Source organism: Canis lupus, chromosome 18, assembly GCF_011100685.1.
Source record: "Canis lupus familiaris isolate Mischka breed German Shepherd chromosome 18, alternate assembly UU_Cfam_GSD_1.0, whole genome shotgun sequence".
Taxonomy (NCBI): domain Eukaryota; kingdom Metazoa; phylum Chordata; class Mammalia; order Carnivora; family Canidae; genus Canis; species Canis lupus.
In genome coordinates, this window is record NC_049239.1 from 3,458,189 (window position 1) to 3,475,140 (window position 16,952).

The window sequence follows — 16,952 nt, forward strand, 5'->3', positions numbered from 1 at the left end:
TTTAACTGAGGCTGCTGTCACCCTGGTCCCTTGCATTTTCTGTGTGTCTTCTCTTGTCTTTGGTTTCACCCCGTCCTCTCCAACTCTGCCCTTCTCTGGCTCTCTTTTCATGTTGAGTCAATTCCCCTTCTCTTAAACAATCACTTTTAGCCGTGACTTCACTTCTTTTTTTTTTTTTTTTTTTTTCTTATTTTATTTTATTTTATTTATTTTTTTTAATTTATTTTTTTATTGGTGTTCAATTTACTAACATACAGAATAACACCCAGTGCCCGTCACCCATTCACTCCCACCCCCCGCCCTCCTCCCCTTCTACCACCCCTAGTTCGTTTCCCAGAGTTAGCAGTCTTTACGTTCTGTCTCCCTTTCTGATATTTCGCACACATTTCTTCTCCCTTCCCTTATTTTCCCTTTCACTATTATTTATATTCCCCAAATGAATGAGAACATATAATGTTTGTCCTTCTCTGACTGACTTACTTCACTCAGCATAATACCCTCCAGTTCCATCCACGTTGAAGCAAATGGTGGGTATTTGTCATTTCTAATGGCTGAGGAATATTCCATTGTATACATAAACCACATCTTCTTTATCCATCATCTTTCGTTGGACACCGAGGCTCCTTCCACAGTTTGGCTATTGTGGACATTGCTGCTAGAAACATTGGGGTGCAGGTGTCCTGGCGTTTCATTGCATCTGAATCATTGGGGTAAATCCCCAGCAGTGCAATTGCTGGGTCGTAGGGCAGGTCTATTTTTAACTCTTTGAGGAACCTCCACACAGTTTTCCAGAGTGGCTGCGCCAGTTCACATTCCCACCAACAGTGCAAGAGGGTTCCCTTTTCTCCGCATCCTCTCCAACATTTGTTGTTTCCTGCCTTGTTAATTTTCCCCATTCTCACTGGTGTGAGGTGGTATCTCATTGTAGTTTTCATTTGTATTTCCCTGATGGCAAGTGATGCAGAGCATTTTCTCATATGCATGTTGGCCATCTCACAGAGGAAGACATAGACGTGACTTCACTTCTTGAACTTACCAATGGATAATATCTTGGTATTCCATGGTTCTTTGCTTGAATTTTCCATGTCTCTCCCAACTTCTCCCAATTTTCATTTTCCCAGATTATTCGATCCTTTCTCTGGAAGACTGACTTTGATTCCGCAGAAGGCCCCATTCCTTAGCAAGCCAGAAATACCAGTTTGATTGATGCAAGTTGTTGCCTACAAAATTGTACCCTTCTTTCATTGCCAGTCCTTATGTGGAGCTCTGTTCTGCATAGGGGACAGGATTTAGTCCCAATAGAGGCAGCCCCTTTACTGGGCCTAGAGAAGGAGAGGAAGATGGCTCTGTGAGGAGGAAAAAACACTGACGTGAGCCTCATTACTCCATTTGAGAAAGATCTTGGATGGCATCAGAGGCAGTGCTGCAGAGAACAAACTGATGCTTGCGGGAGGAAGGGGGTGGTGGTGAAGATCTGGACAAACTGGAACGAAAGTAATGAAATGACAAAACCACGCTTGGAAATTTTTAAGCTGGATAATGAATGTGAGATATTTCAAACTTCTACGTCAAATCAACAATATTATCAACTATCTTTATTTCTTTCTCTCTCATTCTTTTGCTCTGTCTTTCCAGATGCCCCTTTCTCCCTATTTCCATTTGTCTTGCCATTTCCACGTATACCATCCAAGCAATGTAGTGAATATCATTTCAAGTTCTTTTCGATCTACTTATTTGCTAATCCAATGATGTCACAAGTACTTGATTCTGAATTATCAATTGTAGTTTAACCTTTCCACAAATGAAAGAAGAGTCTCTTTAATGTAAGCCTGATTTCCAATCTAATAACTAAAAAGCAATGTCATGCTTAAATCGACTCTCTGTAATCCTCCAAATGAGGTAGAGAGATTAGAGGGAACAGGAATTAATAGATCATGGATATTGAATGAGTAAAATGTTCTTTAATTTAATTCATACTTCAGCTCTGATGGACTCTGATAGCATGTGAAAGCTTAGGGATGGAAAAGCATAAAGGGTGAAAACATGACTGATAACAGCTTTGAAGTTCAACATTGTACAGGCAAACGGAAAAAAAAAAAGTGCTGTGTTGAGTTACAGCATATATACCAGAGTAAAGCAAAGAGTAACATTAAAAAAAAAATAAACACTAACATTTTATTTTTTTAAATTTTATTTATGTATTCATGACAGAGAGAGAGAGAGAGAGAGAGGCAGAGAGACATGCACAGAGGGAGAAGCAGGATCCATGCAGGGAACCTGATGTGGGACTCCATCCAGGTCTCCAGGATCACACCCTGGGCTGAAGGCGGCGCTAAACCCCTGAGCCACTCGGGGCTGCCCCAACACTAACATTTTAAATATTCAGCTGATGTCAGCCCAGAATATGATTACAAACAAGATGCATATAGCAAACCACATCTTCCTTAATAAAGATTTCAGATGTTAGAAAGGAAAATAAAATATACCAGGAAATTTGGAAAAATACATAATCCTGATATTTAAAAATGATACATAGATTTCACATCCAGTAGCACTTCTTCCTTAGGGAGGTGAGTTCACATCATACCAGTGGAAAGTATACTGGTATTTCTGCTTCTGCAGTTTCTCCAGAAATATAAAAATTATTGTATTATCCAAATTTTGAACCAAGTTACGGTTTCATATTAATGATTTTAACATCATTTTTATAATTAGTATACTGCATTTATGATTTACTCTAAATATGTGGAATTCCTGTGGGCTTTCAAATCAAATATAAGTCAGAAATAAATCATGATTCTAACTTATCATCCAACTATCTGTAGAATGTGTTACTGTTTGGTCAGAAATAGAGCTTTTCTGAGAATGAGAATGTCCTTCTCTGAAGTATAAACAACCTTCAGTTTTCTTTGTTAGTGAGACTTCAAGTATTTTCATGGGTTATTCTTGCCACCATGTACTGGAAGAAACAAAAGGAAAAAGAAAAAAATTGGCATGAATTTGGAACCAGTGGAATGTGGACTCAAAACTGAGCTGAGTCAAACGGCAATGCTTGTCAATTGACTTCCTATGCATGATAAATTCAAGATATTGAAACCATAGAGCCTAGGGGCACCTGGGTGGCTAAGTGGTTGGCTCAGGTCATGATCCTGGGGTCCTGGGATTGAGTCCCTTACTGGGCTCCCTGCAGGGAGCCTGCTTCTCCCTCTGCCCTGTTATCTCTGCCTCTCTCTCTCTCTCTCTCTGTGTGTATCTCTCATGAATAAATCAATAAATAAATAAAGTCTTAAATAAAAAGAAGAAACCATAGTGCCTATATTGTTGCTTATATTATCATTTAAATAAGACAATACAAGCATACATAAGCAAAGGCTTCATGTCTACTATTTCTGTTGATTATTAATGCATATAAATTATTATCTCATTCACTCCTAGAATTTCAAATTTGAATTCTGTTTACTAAAGCTTATTTGCCAAACAAGAGGTTCTGGTTCTTTCTTTTGAGTGGTCCTAATTTACAAATTGTTACACAAGAAGAGTCATGTAAGGTAGTACCCTTCCTATCCTTTTCCAGAACATCAGTAAAGCAACCGGGTGAATGGGGTGGCGGGGGGGAGGCAGATAGCAGGAAAAGAACTCTACAAACATGATTGTCATCAAAAGTAGAAGATATTGTAATTTATAGATTGTAAGAACGTTTAATGACTACCCAGATCTGCTGGGATTGTGTGGATCTACAGGGGAGGATTGTACTGAAGTAGATGGTATCTGTTGTGATGGTAGATTTCATAGAAAGCCAGCAATGTAGTGTGCAGAGGACAGAGTCACTGTTCTGGGAATGAAGGCAAACATAGTAGAGATAAGGCAGCATTTATGAGAGAGGAAATACAATGGAACAAAAACAAACAAAAATCCAAAAAGTGGAGTAAGAATATGACCCAGAGTTTACAGGTTTCAGAAAATGTCAGTATGCACAGAGTTCCTTGAGATAAAGCCTTACTTTACAAGTAAAAGCTCTATCTCTTGCATGTGGCAGTGAGAGAAGTACCCATATGGGCAGGCATGGCTGCAGAGGCCTTCTCACAAGTTCTCATTTGGTTCAGAGAAGCACAAGAGAAAGGACTAATCAAAAAGTGCAAAGAACGCGGTTTTGTTTGTTTGTTTGTTTTTGTTTTTGTTTTTTCAGAGAAGCCACCCAACCTTAGAAACAATTAGGAAGAAAATGATGAGTATCAGAGTTGGAGTATGAGTCAGGGCAGTTTGAAATGCAGAGATCTTTGGATGTAACTAATAGTCATGATGTCCCTAAGGGTGAATCAATGATTTCATTATTTGACTTGCAAACAAAGAAGATCAGGAACTGGCAAGCAGAATAATATTCTCAACCACCCAGATTATATATATATATATATATATATATATATATATATATATATATATATATAATCCTTTGCCTGCTTCCAGTTTTGAACAAGTTCTCAGACTCTGAGTCCATCAAATGAAGGGAAGCCTGGAAAATCTTTCTTTTTTTTCCTAGATTTTATTTATTTTAGAGAGAGAGAGCAAGTATGGGGAGAGGGGCAAATGGGGAGGGAGAGGGACAAACATTCTCCACGTTGAGTGTGGAGCCCGACATGCGGCTCAATCTCAGGACCTTGAAATCAAGACCTGAGCTGAAACCAAGAGTCAGATGATTAACTGACTGAGCCACCCAGGCACCCTAGAAGCCTGGAAATTCTTAAAGAAAGACCTTCTAACTCTAGCTATTGAGGATTTGGACCATGGAAGGCCTTAAAGGACAGCTGTGAGGGGAGATTCTCTCATGTGCAGAGCTTGAGTAGCAAACTTGTTTACATACCAGGCATAATGATCTGAAATGAAGATACAGAGGGACTTAATGTTAGTGGCAAATGGTTTAGCTTGTTGGTGAAATGCTGGAAGGAGAGAGATTAGAATATCAGAGAAAACAATGATGAAGAGTCATAGCTTTATGACACTTAGACAAAGTGTGAGGATCTCTGTATCGCATGTTAATAACCACCAGAAATTGTCAATGCAGAGAAGTCAGTGGGCAGTTATTATGCAGAGTATTGACACAGAGTATTGACAGAGGGAATGAGACAGCCTGTCTCTATGTGAACTCAACACGCAACTTCCTTCACCATGGCTGGTCTATCTACTGCATCTGCTGAACCCTCTACATATTATCAAGAACAATGCTAGCTATATTTAAGGCACCACACCACCTTCAGACCCAACTATACGGCATCATAGGCTGATTATATCAGACCTCTATTGTGGGGAAGTCAGCACTTTGCCCTCATTTACAGCTGATTCTTAATCTGTTGAATCTGTGGCTAATAGTTACCTCCCTTGCCCACAATGCCTCTATCAAGTTTACTATTAAGAGTTGATAGATGACCTTCTCTAATAGCATAAAATCACATGTAGCATCATCTTTGAATGATGGTCTCATTTATGGTGATGGAGGAAAGAACAATAAATATGTGATGATGGAATCTGCTGTCATCTCTCAGGAGCTGCTGCCACAATGGAATGTAGAAACATGTTAAAAGAACAGTGAGTACATCTCATTGAAAATGTTACTTTGTGGGGTGCAGCACTGCCTTTTAGGATGTGGTATATATGTTGAACCTAAGTTCATTACATGTATTTGGGTTCCCATGTTTTTCTTTCATTAGAAATCAACAGTGTAGAAAGAGGATTGGCTCCTCTCTATCACTACTAGGGACTCCTGTGGGGACTTTGTACCACCCAATGCACAGTTTGAGGCTCAGTATAATTACATCGGGCACATTAAAGGACTGGGGTAAGAAAAGCTTTCCCCAGAGTCTGCAGTAAGTGTTCCACTGAATCTAAAACTATCAGGGATGTCTGTTCCTCTTGGTAGACTATTGGGCAAAGAACAGTTTAATACTGCTGGTTTCATGATTGGTAAAATAATAAAATGTAAATTAGAACAACAGCTTGATAAGATTGTTAACCAGGGACTTGAATCCCTCAGGAAAGAATGTCGACTGGAAAAAAAAAAAAAAAAAAGAAAGAAAGAAAGAAAAAAAAAAGTGTGTAGAAGAATTCTCTGAAAAAGGGCAAATCTATAGTGTGTGATACATGAGGAAAATGATGACAGTTGCAGCAGTAGGATGATGGAATCCTTTGCATATTCTGTTTCAAACACTTATTTGCAGAAATTGAAGTTGGCTGCCAATGTGCAGTGTAGTAACAGAGTGAATTCACAGTGGACCATGAACAATCTTGAGTAATAGGATCTTCAGTAAACTGAAGCAGATATGGTTGACATCTCACTACATATGCCCATGGCCCATCTCTGAGTAATCTGCAACCACAGTGGACAATTCCCAGAACTTCAGCTGCTAGCTTAATCGTCTTCATCTTTCTTCTCCTCCAGAGAGCTTGAGAGCTTGCCTTGGGAACTTGCTGAGCCCCTCCTCAGGACATTCTAGAAATTCTGGGTAACTAACACCTCCAGGAGCAACCCTCAAGCAATGAAGTCCTGGAGCTGGTAGAGAAACATGCCAGCTTCCTCATATCTCCATTTTTTTATGTATCTTCTGAGATTCTGGTAGGAAAGTAAGGTGCAATTGCTGACAATGGTAATCTACTCATTAGCATACATTTACTACCTTTTCTTAATTCACAGATTCACCTTCTTTGCTTTCCTCTCTATATACTCTGAAATCGCCTGCATCCAAGACCATGTCTAAAGAAACGTGTGGGAAATATCAGAAAGGGAGACAGAACGTAAAGACTGCTAACTCAAAAAAAAAAAAAAAAAAAAAAAAAGAGACTGCTAACTCTGGGAAACGAACTAGGGGTGGTAGAAGGGGAGGAGGGCGGGGGGGTGGGAGTGAATGGGTGACGGGCACTGGGGGTTATTCTGTATGTTGGTAAATTGAACACCAATAAAAAATAAATTAAAAAAAATAAAGACCTGCTTCTGGAGAAAATAAAACTCAGGCATAATTTAAAGCAAGTTTTCTGGTATTATAAAAGAAACCTTGGCTATAAGTATTGAAAGTGCATATTATGTATCATGGATCCATTCTGATAAACATGAAGACATTCCTTAATAAACTTATAAGGCATACACTTAGGGGTAAAATTGTTTGGGTAGAGAGAAAAAAAAATCAATTAACTTGCATGGAAGAAAATATTAATGTAGGCTTCAAATTATCTATAGAAATATTCTCAATAAATAAAAATGAGACCCAAGAATCTAATATAGAACTAAGCCTTCTTTCAATAATTAAGATTTCAGGCTAATAATTTTTAAAATAGGTCTCAAAAAAAGTAATTTAATGACAACAAAAGCAAAAACAAACAAACAAACAAAACAAAACAAAACAAATAATAAAATAGGCCTCTATATTTCTCACAAGCATCACTTGAGGAAATTAAGAGAGGAGAGACTCAAAAAATGACTTATGTAGAGTGACAACAACAAAATGGCAAATGAGGAAGCCCAGGTCCCCATCACTCAGGGGAAGCACTGAATTAACAGCCATACATCAACCACAATACCCTGATAAGAATACTAGAAATTACTAAAGGGACTGCAACACCAGGCAACTGCATAACCAAGAGAAGAAGTTGTGCCAGTTAGAAGACTTTATTGCATTTTTAAAAATATTTTATTTGTTTATTTGAGAAAGAGCAAGTTGGGGCAGAGGGAGAAGTAGATTCCCTGATGAGCAGGGAGCCCAACAAGGGGCTCAATACTAGGACTCAGGATCATGACCTGAGCTGAAGGCAGAGGCTTAACCAATTGAGCCACCCAGGTGTCCCAAAATTTTGCTTGATCCTACCTTTTTTCCCACTTAGCAAAAATTGGTGTGATTGGTGTGATATCCCAATATTCAACTCCTTCCTAAGGACTGAGAAAAAGAGTGGAACTTGAATCCAGCATTTGGATTTATCTGGGAGCTACCCAGGGGGTGAGTTTCTGGCTCATTTGTCTCAAGTGTTGACAGGAACAGTGGTATACTTAGAATATGAAGTTGGAGGTTGCTGAAAGCAGAAGCAAGCACCGCTGCATCTGCAGTTCTACAACTTAGCACCAAGGGGAGCAAGATTATAGGCAGAAGAATACAACAGAAAAAGAAACTGAAAACTCCTAAGAAGAAACAAGCATGGGCCACTTAGGGAAATCAAGATAGTTAAAAACAGCCATTGTGCCAGAATAAAAGCACCGACACAAGTCTAGGAAAGATGTATCCCCTGAATAGTCTGAGTGGTCTCCAAAACTTCTAACTGAGCATATTAGTGAAGAGATTTCCATCATGAAACCATCTCATAAGAATAGAAAATTTGGATATTGTTTCAAATGGTCAAATATCACCAAAGATAACAATTCATGCAAAGAATTAGGGAAATATGACTCAATCAAAGAAACAAAATAAATCTCCAGAAACTGACTATGGAGAAATATAGATTACTCAGTTTCCTAACCATACTTTAAAACAAGTCTTTTAAAGATGTTCAATGAGTTAAAGAAGACACAGATGGCAATTGACTGAAATTAGAAAAATGATGCATGGAAAAAAATGAAACTATCAACAAAGAAATAGCAACTAGAAAAGTAACCGTACAGAAATTCTGGAGATGAAAAATACAATAACTAAGTTGATAAATTCACTAGAGAGATTTAATAACAGATTTGACCAAGTATAAGAAAGAATCAGCAAACCAGAAGATAAGTCATTTGAAATTATTTAGTCAGAGTGTCCCTTCCCCTGCAAAAAAGTGTCTACAGGACTTGGAGGGTCAACATCTAATGGGCCAGTACATGCAATATGGGAGTCTCAGAACGAGAAGAGAGAGAAAGGGTCAGAGAACTTACTTAAAGAAATAATGGCCAAAACTTCCTAATTTTGGAGAAAGAAATGAATATGGATTCAGGTAACTCTTTGAACTCCAACTAGGCTAAAAACAAAGACACCCATTCCAAGGCACATTATAATTGAATTGTCATAAGTCAAAGACAAAAATAGGGTCTTGAAAGCAGCAAGAGAAAAACATCTCATCATATTCAAAGATGCTTCTTTAAGGCTATAAGTGGATTTCTCAGCAGAAATCATGAAGACAGGGAAATAATAGGATGATATATTTAAAGTGATGAAAGAAAACTGTCAACTAAGAATCCTAAAGCCAGCAAAAGAGTCCATCAAAATGAAGGAGAAATTAAGACATCCTCAGATAAACAACAGCTGAGAGAATTAATTACCATTAGATTGACACTATAAAAATGTTAAAGGGAGTCCTTGGAGTTAAAATGAAAGGATGCCTGGCAGCAACATGAAGCCACTTGAAAATATAAAGTTCTCAGGTAAAGGTAAATATATGGATAATACGAGTCCTATATTATTGTAATTTTGATGTGTAAAATCAATTTGAATCTCCAATTTCTATCTCTGTATAGAATTTCAAAGACAAAAGTATTTTTAGGGACACTTGAGTGGCTCAGTCAGTTACATGTCCAACTCTTGATCTCAGTTCAGGTCTGATCTCAGAGTCCTAAGTTGAATCCCCATGTTAGGCTCCAAACCTGGACATGGAGACTACTTCAAAAAAAAAAAAAAAACAAAACAAAAAAAAAAACAAAACATATTTTAAAAAACGTGTGAAATCTATGTTAATGGGAACACACACACAAAAAATATTTACATTTGTGACATAAATAACAAAGTAGAGGACAGAACTGTGAAACTGTAGAGCTTTTGTATATGATTGCATTTAAGTTGTTATTAGTTTAAAATAGATTGCAAAAACTTATAAGAACACAGAAAGCAATTAACAAAATGTCAATACTAAGTTCTTCCCTGTTAGTAGCTACTATAAATATAAAGGGATTAAGTGTCCCAATCAAAGGCACATATTGGGTGAATAGACCAAAAAAAAAAAAAAAAGATAAAAGGATCTAGTCATATACTATTAACATGAGACTCACTTTACATTAAGGACACTCAGAGGCTGAAAATGAAAAAAAAAAAAAAGACCAAAAAAAGCCCATGCAAATGGTAATCAAAAGAGGGCAGGGGTGGCCATACTAATCAGACAAAGTAGACTTTAAGTCTAAGCTTTCACAAGACAGAAAGAACATTATATAATGATAGTTATGTAATGATAGAAGAATTCATGCACCTGGCAGATACAATTATGAATATTTATGCATCAAATGTCAGTGCTTCTAAATATATGAAGCAAACATGAATGGAATTGAAGGGAGAAATAGAAAATAATACAATAACAATAGAAGCCTTCAACACTCCAATTTCAATTAATGGATAAAATATTCAGAATATCAATGAGAAATATAGAACTTAAACAAAACCTTAGAACAACTAGACCAAAGAGACAAATAGAGAGCACTCCACCCAACAATAGCCGAATACACATTTTTCTGAAGTATGAATAGAACACTTTCCAAGATATACCAGATTTTGGCCACAAAACAAGTTTCAACAAATTTAAATCATAGAATTCATACAAAATATTTTTGACTATAAAGTATTTTTAGAAATCAAAAGCAAATGGAGAACTGGAAAATTCAATAATATGTAGATCTTAAATAACACATTCTATAATACCCAATGAGCCCAAGAAGAAATCAAGATAGAAGTTGAAATGATTTGAAATGAACAAAAAGAATATAAAATATATTGTGATAAATATAATAAAACTATAACAAGCCAAAACCAATGGGATTGAGCAAGGGAAGTTGATAGCTGTAAATGCTTATTAAAAAAAAAAATCAACAACCTGAGGAAGAGCTAAGATGGTGGAGTAGGAGGAACCTATGTTTGCCTTGTCCCCCGAATGCAACTGGATAAATATAAAATCACTGAACACCCAAGAAATCAACCTGAAAACTCACAGAGCAAACTGCATGACTAGAGGGAGAGAAGAAGCAACACTGAGGCAGGTAGAAAGTGCAAAGATGTAATTTGGGAGAGAAACAGGTGATGGATGCTATGGAGGGGTGAGTCTTGGTTGTGGAGAAAGGTGAGAGAGAGTAGAACTCACAGGGATACCCACAAAAACACTTCCCCAAAGCCATTGGCTGGGAAAATAAAAGGGGATGATTTTTGTGAGGTTTTATAACGAGGAGGGGCTCAAAGCCTAGAGTCTTAAAAGTCCACTCTGTGGCCAGTGTGGAGCCCTTTGAGCACTGCAGGCTCATGTGGAGGAGGGTAGAAGCCCAGGTAGAAGCAGATGGTTTGATTTGAGGATCCGCTAGGACACACTGGAAGAGGTGGCTCCCCTTTCTTGGAGTGCTTTGGGAGAAGCAGCATTGCCTCTCAAAGGACAAAAGAGCTGGAAGGTGTCACTTCCCTCCCCTACCTCTCAACATATGTGCACAGACATCTGCTGAAGGAGCCTAACTGGGATGCTGGCTTTTTGCTGTGCTTTACTCCAAACTCCATGGCCCAACACCTTAGTGTGACTGTCCTTCCAGGAAAAACCTGCATAAGTCCCATAACAGTAAGACCCTTCCCCAGAGGACCAGCAGAGGTCTACACCATGCCAGGTCCTGAAGGTTTGGAGTTGTTAAAAGTCAATCAGCCTGCCTAAGATAGAACATAGGTGTGCTGCACAACTGGGTGGGCAGGTGTCTCAGACACAGACAGGCTGAGGGCAGGGATCTGAAGGATGCCTAGGACACATAAGGGGAGGTTGTTTACTCTTCTGGGAGAACTTCTTGGACAGCAGCAGGAGTGAACTCCCTTCTGAGAGGAGTGAAGGCATTGACATCAGTTCTCTCCCCTATCCTTCAGCATAAACTAACTTCAATAAGCAGGACAGTGCCAACAGTGGTGGCCTAAACCCTTACACCAAGCCCCACCTCCTTGTACTTTGTAGGTGCCCTTTCTTTCTTTTCTTTCCTCCTTTCTTTCTTTCTTTATTTATTTATTATTTCTTATTTTTTTAGGGAGGAGGGGAGGATAGTAGAGGTGAGAGGGGGGGAGGGAGGGAGGGGGGATGGGGGGAGGGAGATTCTTTTTATTATTTATTCTTCTTTCTGGCTTCTTTTTCTTATTTCTTTTCTTTCTTTCTTTTCTTTCTCTTTCTTCTGTTCTTTCTTTCTTTCTTTCTTCTTTTCTTCTTCCTCCTCTCTTTTTTTTCAGTTCAGTGATTTATTTATTTATTTATTTATTTATTTATTTATTTATTTACTTACTTATTTATTTGCTGCTTTTCTAGGGCAACCATTCCTGAGAACTAGGACTGTGGTCTCCTCCCCCAGAAGACCACAAAATCACTTCCCCCCACTTCATGTGCCAAATCTCCTGTTGCAAAGCTTCAGCTCTAGTGGAAAAAAGACCAGGCCTCCTTAACAAGCAGACTGGAGCACACCTAAATAGGACCTGCCACACTCTGGCCAAGATCCAAATACTCCTCACTGTAGGCAAAGAGAAACTCTTCAGAAGACTGACCTGAGGGAAAGAACAGACAAAGCACAGCAGCAAAATGCACACAACATACACCAGAAACACTTCCTGAAGTATCAGACCCTGGACAGTATATGATCTCTTCTTCACAAAATCATTATTCTCAGGAGCAAGAAACATAACAGGCTTTCCTGACACACAGAAGAAGACAGAGATGTAGACAAAATATATGAATTCACCCCAAAAATAAGAACAAGAAAAAGACACAGCCAGGGATCTAATTGAAACAGATATAAGTATTATGCTTCACCCAGGATTTAAAACAATCTTAAGAATACTAGCTGTACTTGAGAAAAGCATAGAAGATACCAGGGAGTCCTTTGTCATAGGGATAAAAAAACTTAAATACTAGTCAGACCAAAATGAATAATTTTATAACTGGGATGCGAAACTCACTGGATGTAATATTTGTGAAACCATAAGGATAGAAGCACAGGAATGAACAAGTGATCTGGAAGATAAAATAATGGAAAATAATTATGCTGAAAAGAAGAGGGAAAGAAAAATCTTGGGTCACAAATGTAGACTTGGGGGACTTAACAACTCCATAAAATATAATAACATACATATCATAGGAGTCCCAGAAAAGGAGAAAGAAAACACAGAAGGTTTATTTGGGGAAATTATAGCTGAAAACTTCCCTAATCTGGTGAAAGAAAGAGACATCTGAATCTAGGAGGCAACAAAAACTCCTATCATGACCAATAAAAGCAAGCCAACACCAAAACATATCATGGTTAAATTTGCAAAATATAGAGATGAAGAAAAGTCCTTAGAGCAGCAAGAGTCCTAACTTTCAAGGAAAGAAAAGATTAGCAGCAGATCTATCCACAGAGACTTGGCAGGTCAGAAGACAATGGCATGATATATTTAACATACTGAATGCTGCAGCAATTCTTCTTAGACACATCTCCAGAGGCAATGGACACAAGATATAAATGAACTATTGGAACTTTATTAAAATAAAAAGCTTCTGCACAGCAAAGGAAACAGTCAACAAAACTAAAAGGCAACCTTCAGAATGGGAGAATATATTTGCAAATGATGTATCTGATAAAGAATTAGCATCCAATAAAGTATATATAAAGAGTTTATTAAACTCAACGTTCAAACCCAAATAATCCAGTTAAGAAATAGGCAGAAGATACAAACATACATTTTTTCCAAAGAAGACCTACAGATGGCTAACAGACACATGAAAAGACGCTCAACATCAGTCATCATTAGGGAAATACAAATCAAAACTACAATGAGATATCACCTCATGCTTATCAGAATGGCTAAAATTAACAACACAGGAAGCACTAGTTGTTGGCAAGGATGTGGAGAATGGGGAACCCTCTTTTGTTGTTAGTGGGAATGCAAACTGTTGCAGCCACTCTGGAATACAGTGTTAAAGTTACTCAAAAAGTTCAAAATAGAACTACCCTATGATCCAGAAATTGTACTACTAGGTATTTACCTAAAGGATACAAAAAATACTAATTCAAAAGGGCACATGCACAATGATGTTTATAGTAGCACTGTCAACAGTAGCCATATTATGGAAAGAGCCCAAATGTCCATTGAATGCTTAGTGGATAAAGAAAATGTAGTATATATACACAATGGAATGTTACTCAGCCATATGCTCTGAGCTATAGAGAATGAACTGAGGGTTCTTGGAGGGGAGATGGGCAGGTGGATCGGTTAAATAGGTGATGGGTATTAAGGAGTGCACTTGTTGTGGGAACACTGAGTGTTATACGTACTTGATGAATCACTGAATTCTATTTGTGAAACAAATATTACACTATATGTTAACTAACTGTAATTTCAATAAAAACTTGAAATTAAGAAAAAATCTAATTTTATACCTCAAGAAATGAGTAAAAAGAAAAAACAGAACCCAAAACTGCCAGAATGAGGGAGAAAAAAAAGAGAGACAAATGAAATAGAGAATTGAAAAAATAATAGAAAAAATAGATGAGAGTAAGAGTAGGTTCTTTGAAAAGTTCAATAAAATTTGCAACAGCACAGTTATATTAACTGAGGAAAAAATAGTTAAGATGTACATAACTGGAACTCTAAATGAAAGAAAGGACATTACTACCCCTGCTGCAGAAATACAAAAGATTATAAAAGACTACAAACATTTAAAGCAAATAAACTGTATAATCTACAAGAAATGAATACATTCCTAGAAACACACAATCTACCAATATTAAATCATGAGGAAAATAGAAAATATACATAGATCTGTAATTAGTATGGACATTAAATCACATTAAATCAGTAGTAAAAAATTCCCAACAAAGGGTAAGTATAGATGTTTTCACTGGAGAATTCTACCAAAATACTTAAGAAGAATCAACATCAATCTTCCTTAAACTCTTCCAAAAAAACATTGAAGGGGAAGGAATGCTTCCAAACTCAATATATGAGGCCAGCATGACTCTAATACCAACGCAAGAAAATGCCATCATTACAAAAAAGCAAAACAAAACAATACAAAAACCAAGAACTGCAATTGATAAATATTGATGCAAACAGACTTCAAGAGCATATTAAAAGGATGATATACCATGATCAAATAAGATTGATTCTTGAGATACAAGAATGTTTCAATATGTTAACATCAATGTAATAACACACAGCATTAACAGAATGAAGGCTTCAAAAATAATAAAGACATGATCATTTCAGTTTTGCAGAAAAGCATTTGACAAAATTCAACATCCTTCCTAAGAAAAACACTCAACACTGGGAATAAAAGGAAACTATCTGAACATAATAAAGGCTGCATATGAAAAGACCATTAGCAAACATCATAGTCTTCCTGAGAAACTGAAAGCTTTTCCTCCAAGATGAAGAGCGGGAGAAGGATGCCAACTCTGCACTTCTATTCATTATAATACTGAAATTCTAGCAGAGCAATTAGGCAAGAAAAAGGAATAAAGCACATCTGAATTGGAAAGGAAGAAGCAAAATGATGTCTGTTCACAGATGACATAACCTTATGTGTAAAAAAAAACCCTAATCATTACATACGAAAACACACACAACTGTTAGAACTATAAGTGAATTTATCAAAGTTTCAGGATACGAAATCAACATAGAAAAATCAGTTGCATTTCTATGTACTAACAATGAATTATCCAAAAGAGAAATTAAGTAAATGATTCCATTTACAATGTATATCAATCATGCTCAGGCTTCCATAACCACAGACTGGGTGGCTTGAACAATTATTTTTCACAGTTCTGGGGGATGGAAGTACAAGAACAGGTTCTGGCTTTTTCAGTTTCTGGAAAACACTCTCGTTCTGCTTATAGAAGTCCACTTTTCCACTATGACCTCAGCTAATCTTCCCTTGGTGCAACTAAGTGGAAAGATAGAACAAAGGAAGTTGGGAGAGAGGGCAAGCAAGCATAAGCTCTCTGATCTTTCTCCTTCTGTCTTATAAGGACACCCATTAATATTGGCTTATACCCTCATCCTTATGAGCTCATTTAATCTTACTTACCTCTTTATAGGCCTGATCCCAAAGTTCAGTCACATTAGGGGATAGAACTTCATTACGTGAATTTTTTTTAGGGGCTCAATTCAGTCCATAAAAGAATAACATCAAAAATAATAAAATATTTAGAAATAAACGTAACTATGGAGATAAAAGTCTTGTACACTGAAAATGATAAAATATTGGTGAAATGAATTTAAAAAGACACAAATAAATGGAAATACATTTTTAAATGGACTCAAAGCCTTAATATTGTTAAGATGATGTTGTTAGAGTTATCTACTGATTTGATACAATTCCAAAATCCCAATGGCCATTTTTTTAAGATTTTATTTATTTATTTATTTATTTATTTATTTATTTATTTATTTATTTATGAGAGGGAGAGAGAGAGAGAGAGAGACAGAGACACAGGCAGAGGGAGAAGCAGGCTCCATGCAGGGATCCTGACATGGGACTCGATCCCGGGACCCTGGGATCAGGCCCTGGGCTGAAGGTGGCACTAAACCGCTGAGCCACCCGGGCTGCCCACAATGGCCATTTTTAAAGAAATAGAAAAACACATCCTAAAATTCATATAGATTCACAAGGGATGCTGAATAGCCAAAACAATCTTGAAAATGGAAAAAAAAAAAAAAAAAGTTTGCAGTCTCACATTTCCTGATTTCAAAACATATTGCAAAACTACAGGAATCAAGACAGTGTGGTACTGGCATGAAGACAGACATGCAGACCAATAGGACAGAGAGCCCAGAAATGATCCCTTGCATCTATGATTGAATGATCTTCACCAAAGATGGCAAAAATATGTAATGGGAAAGGGATAGCCTCTTCAACAAAGAGTGTGGGGGTGTCTGGGTGGCTCAGTGGTTGATCGAAGCTTAGGGTGTGATCCTGGAGTCCTGGGATCCAGTCCCACATCGGGCTCCCTGCATGGGGCCTGCTTCTCCCTCTGCCTGTGT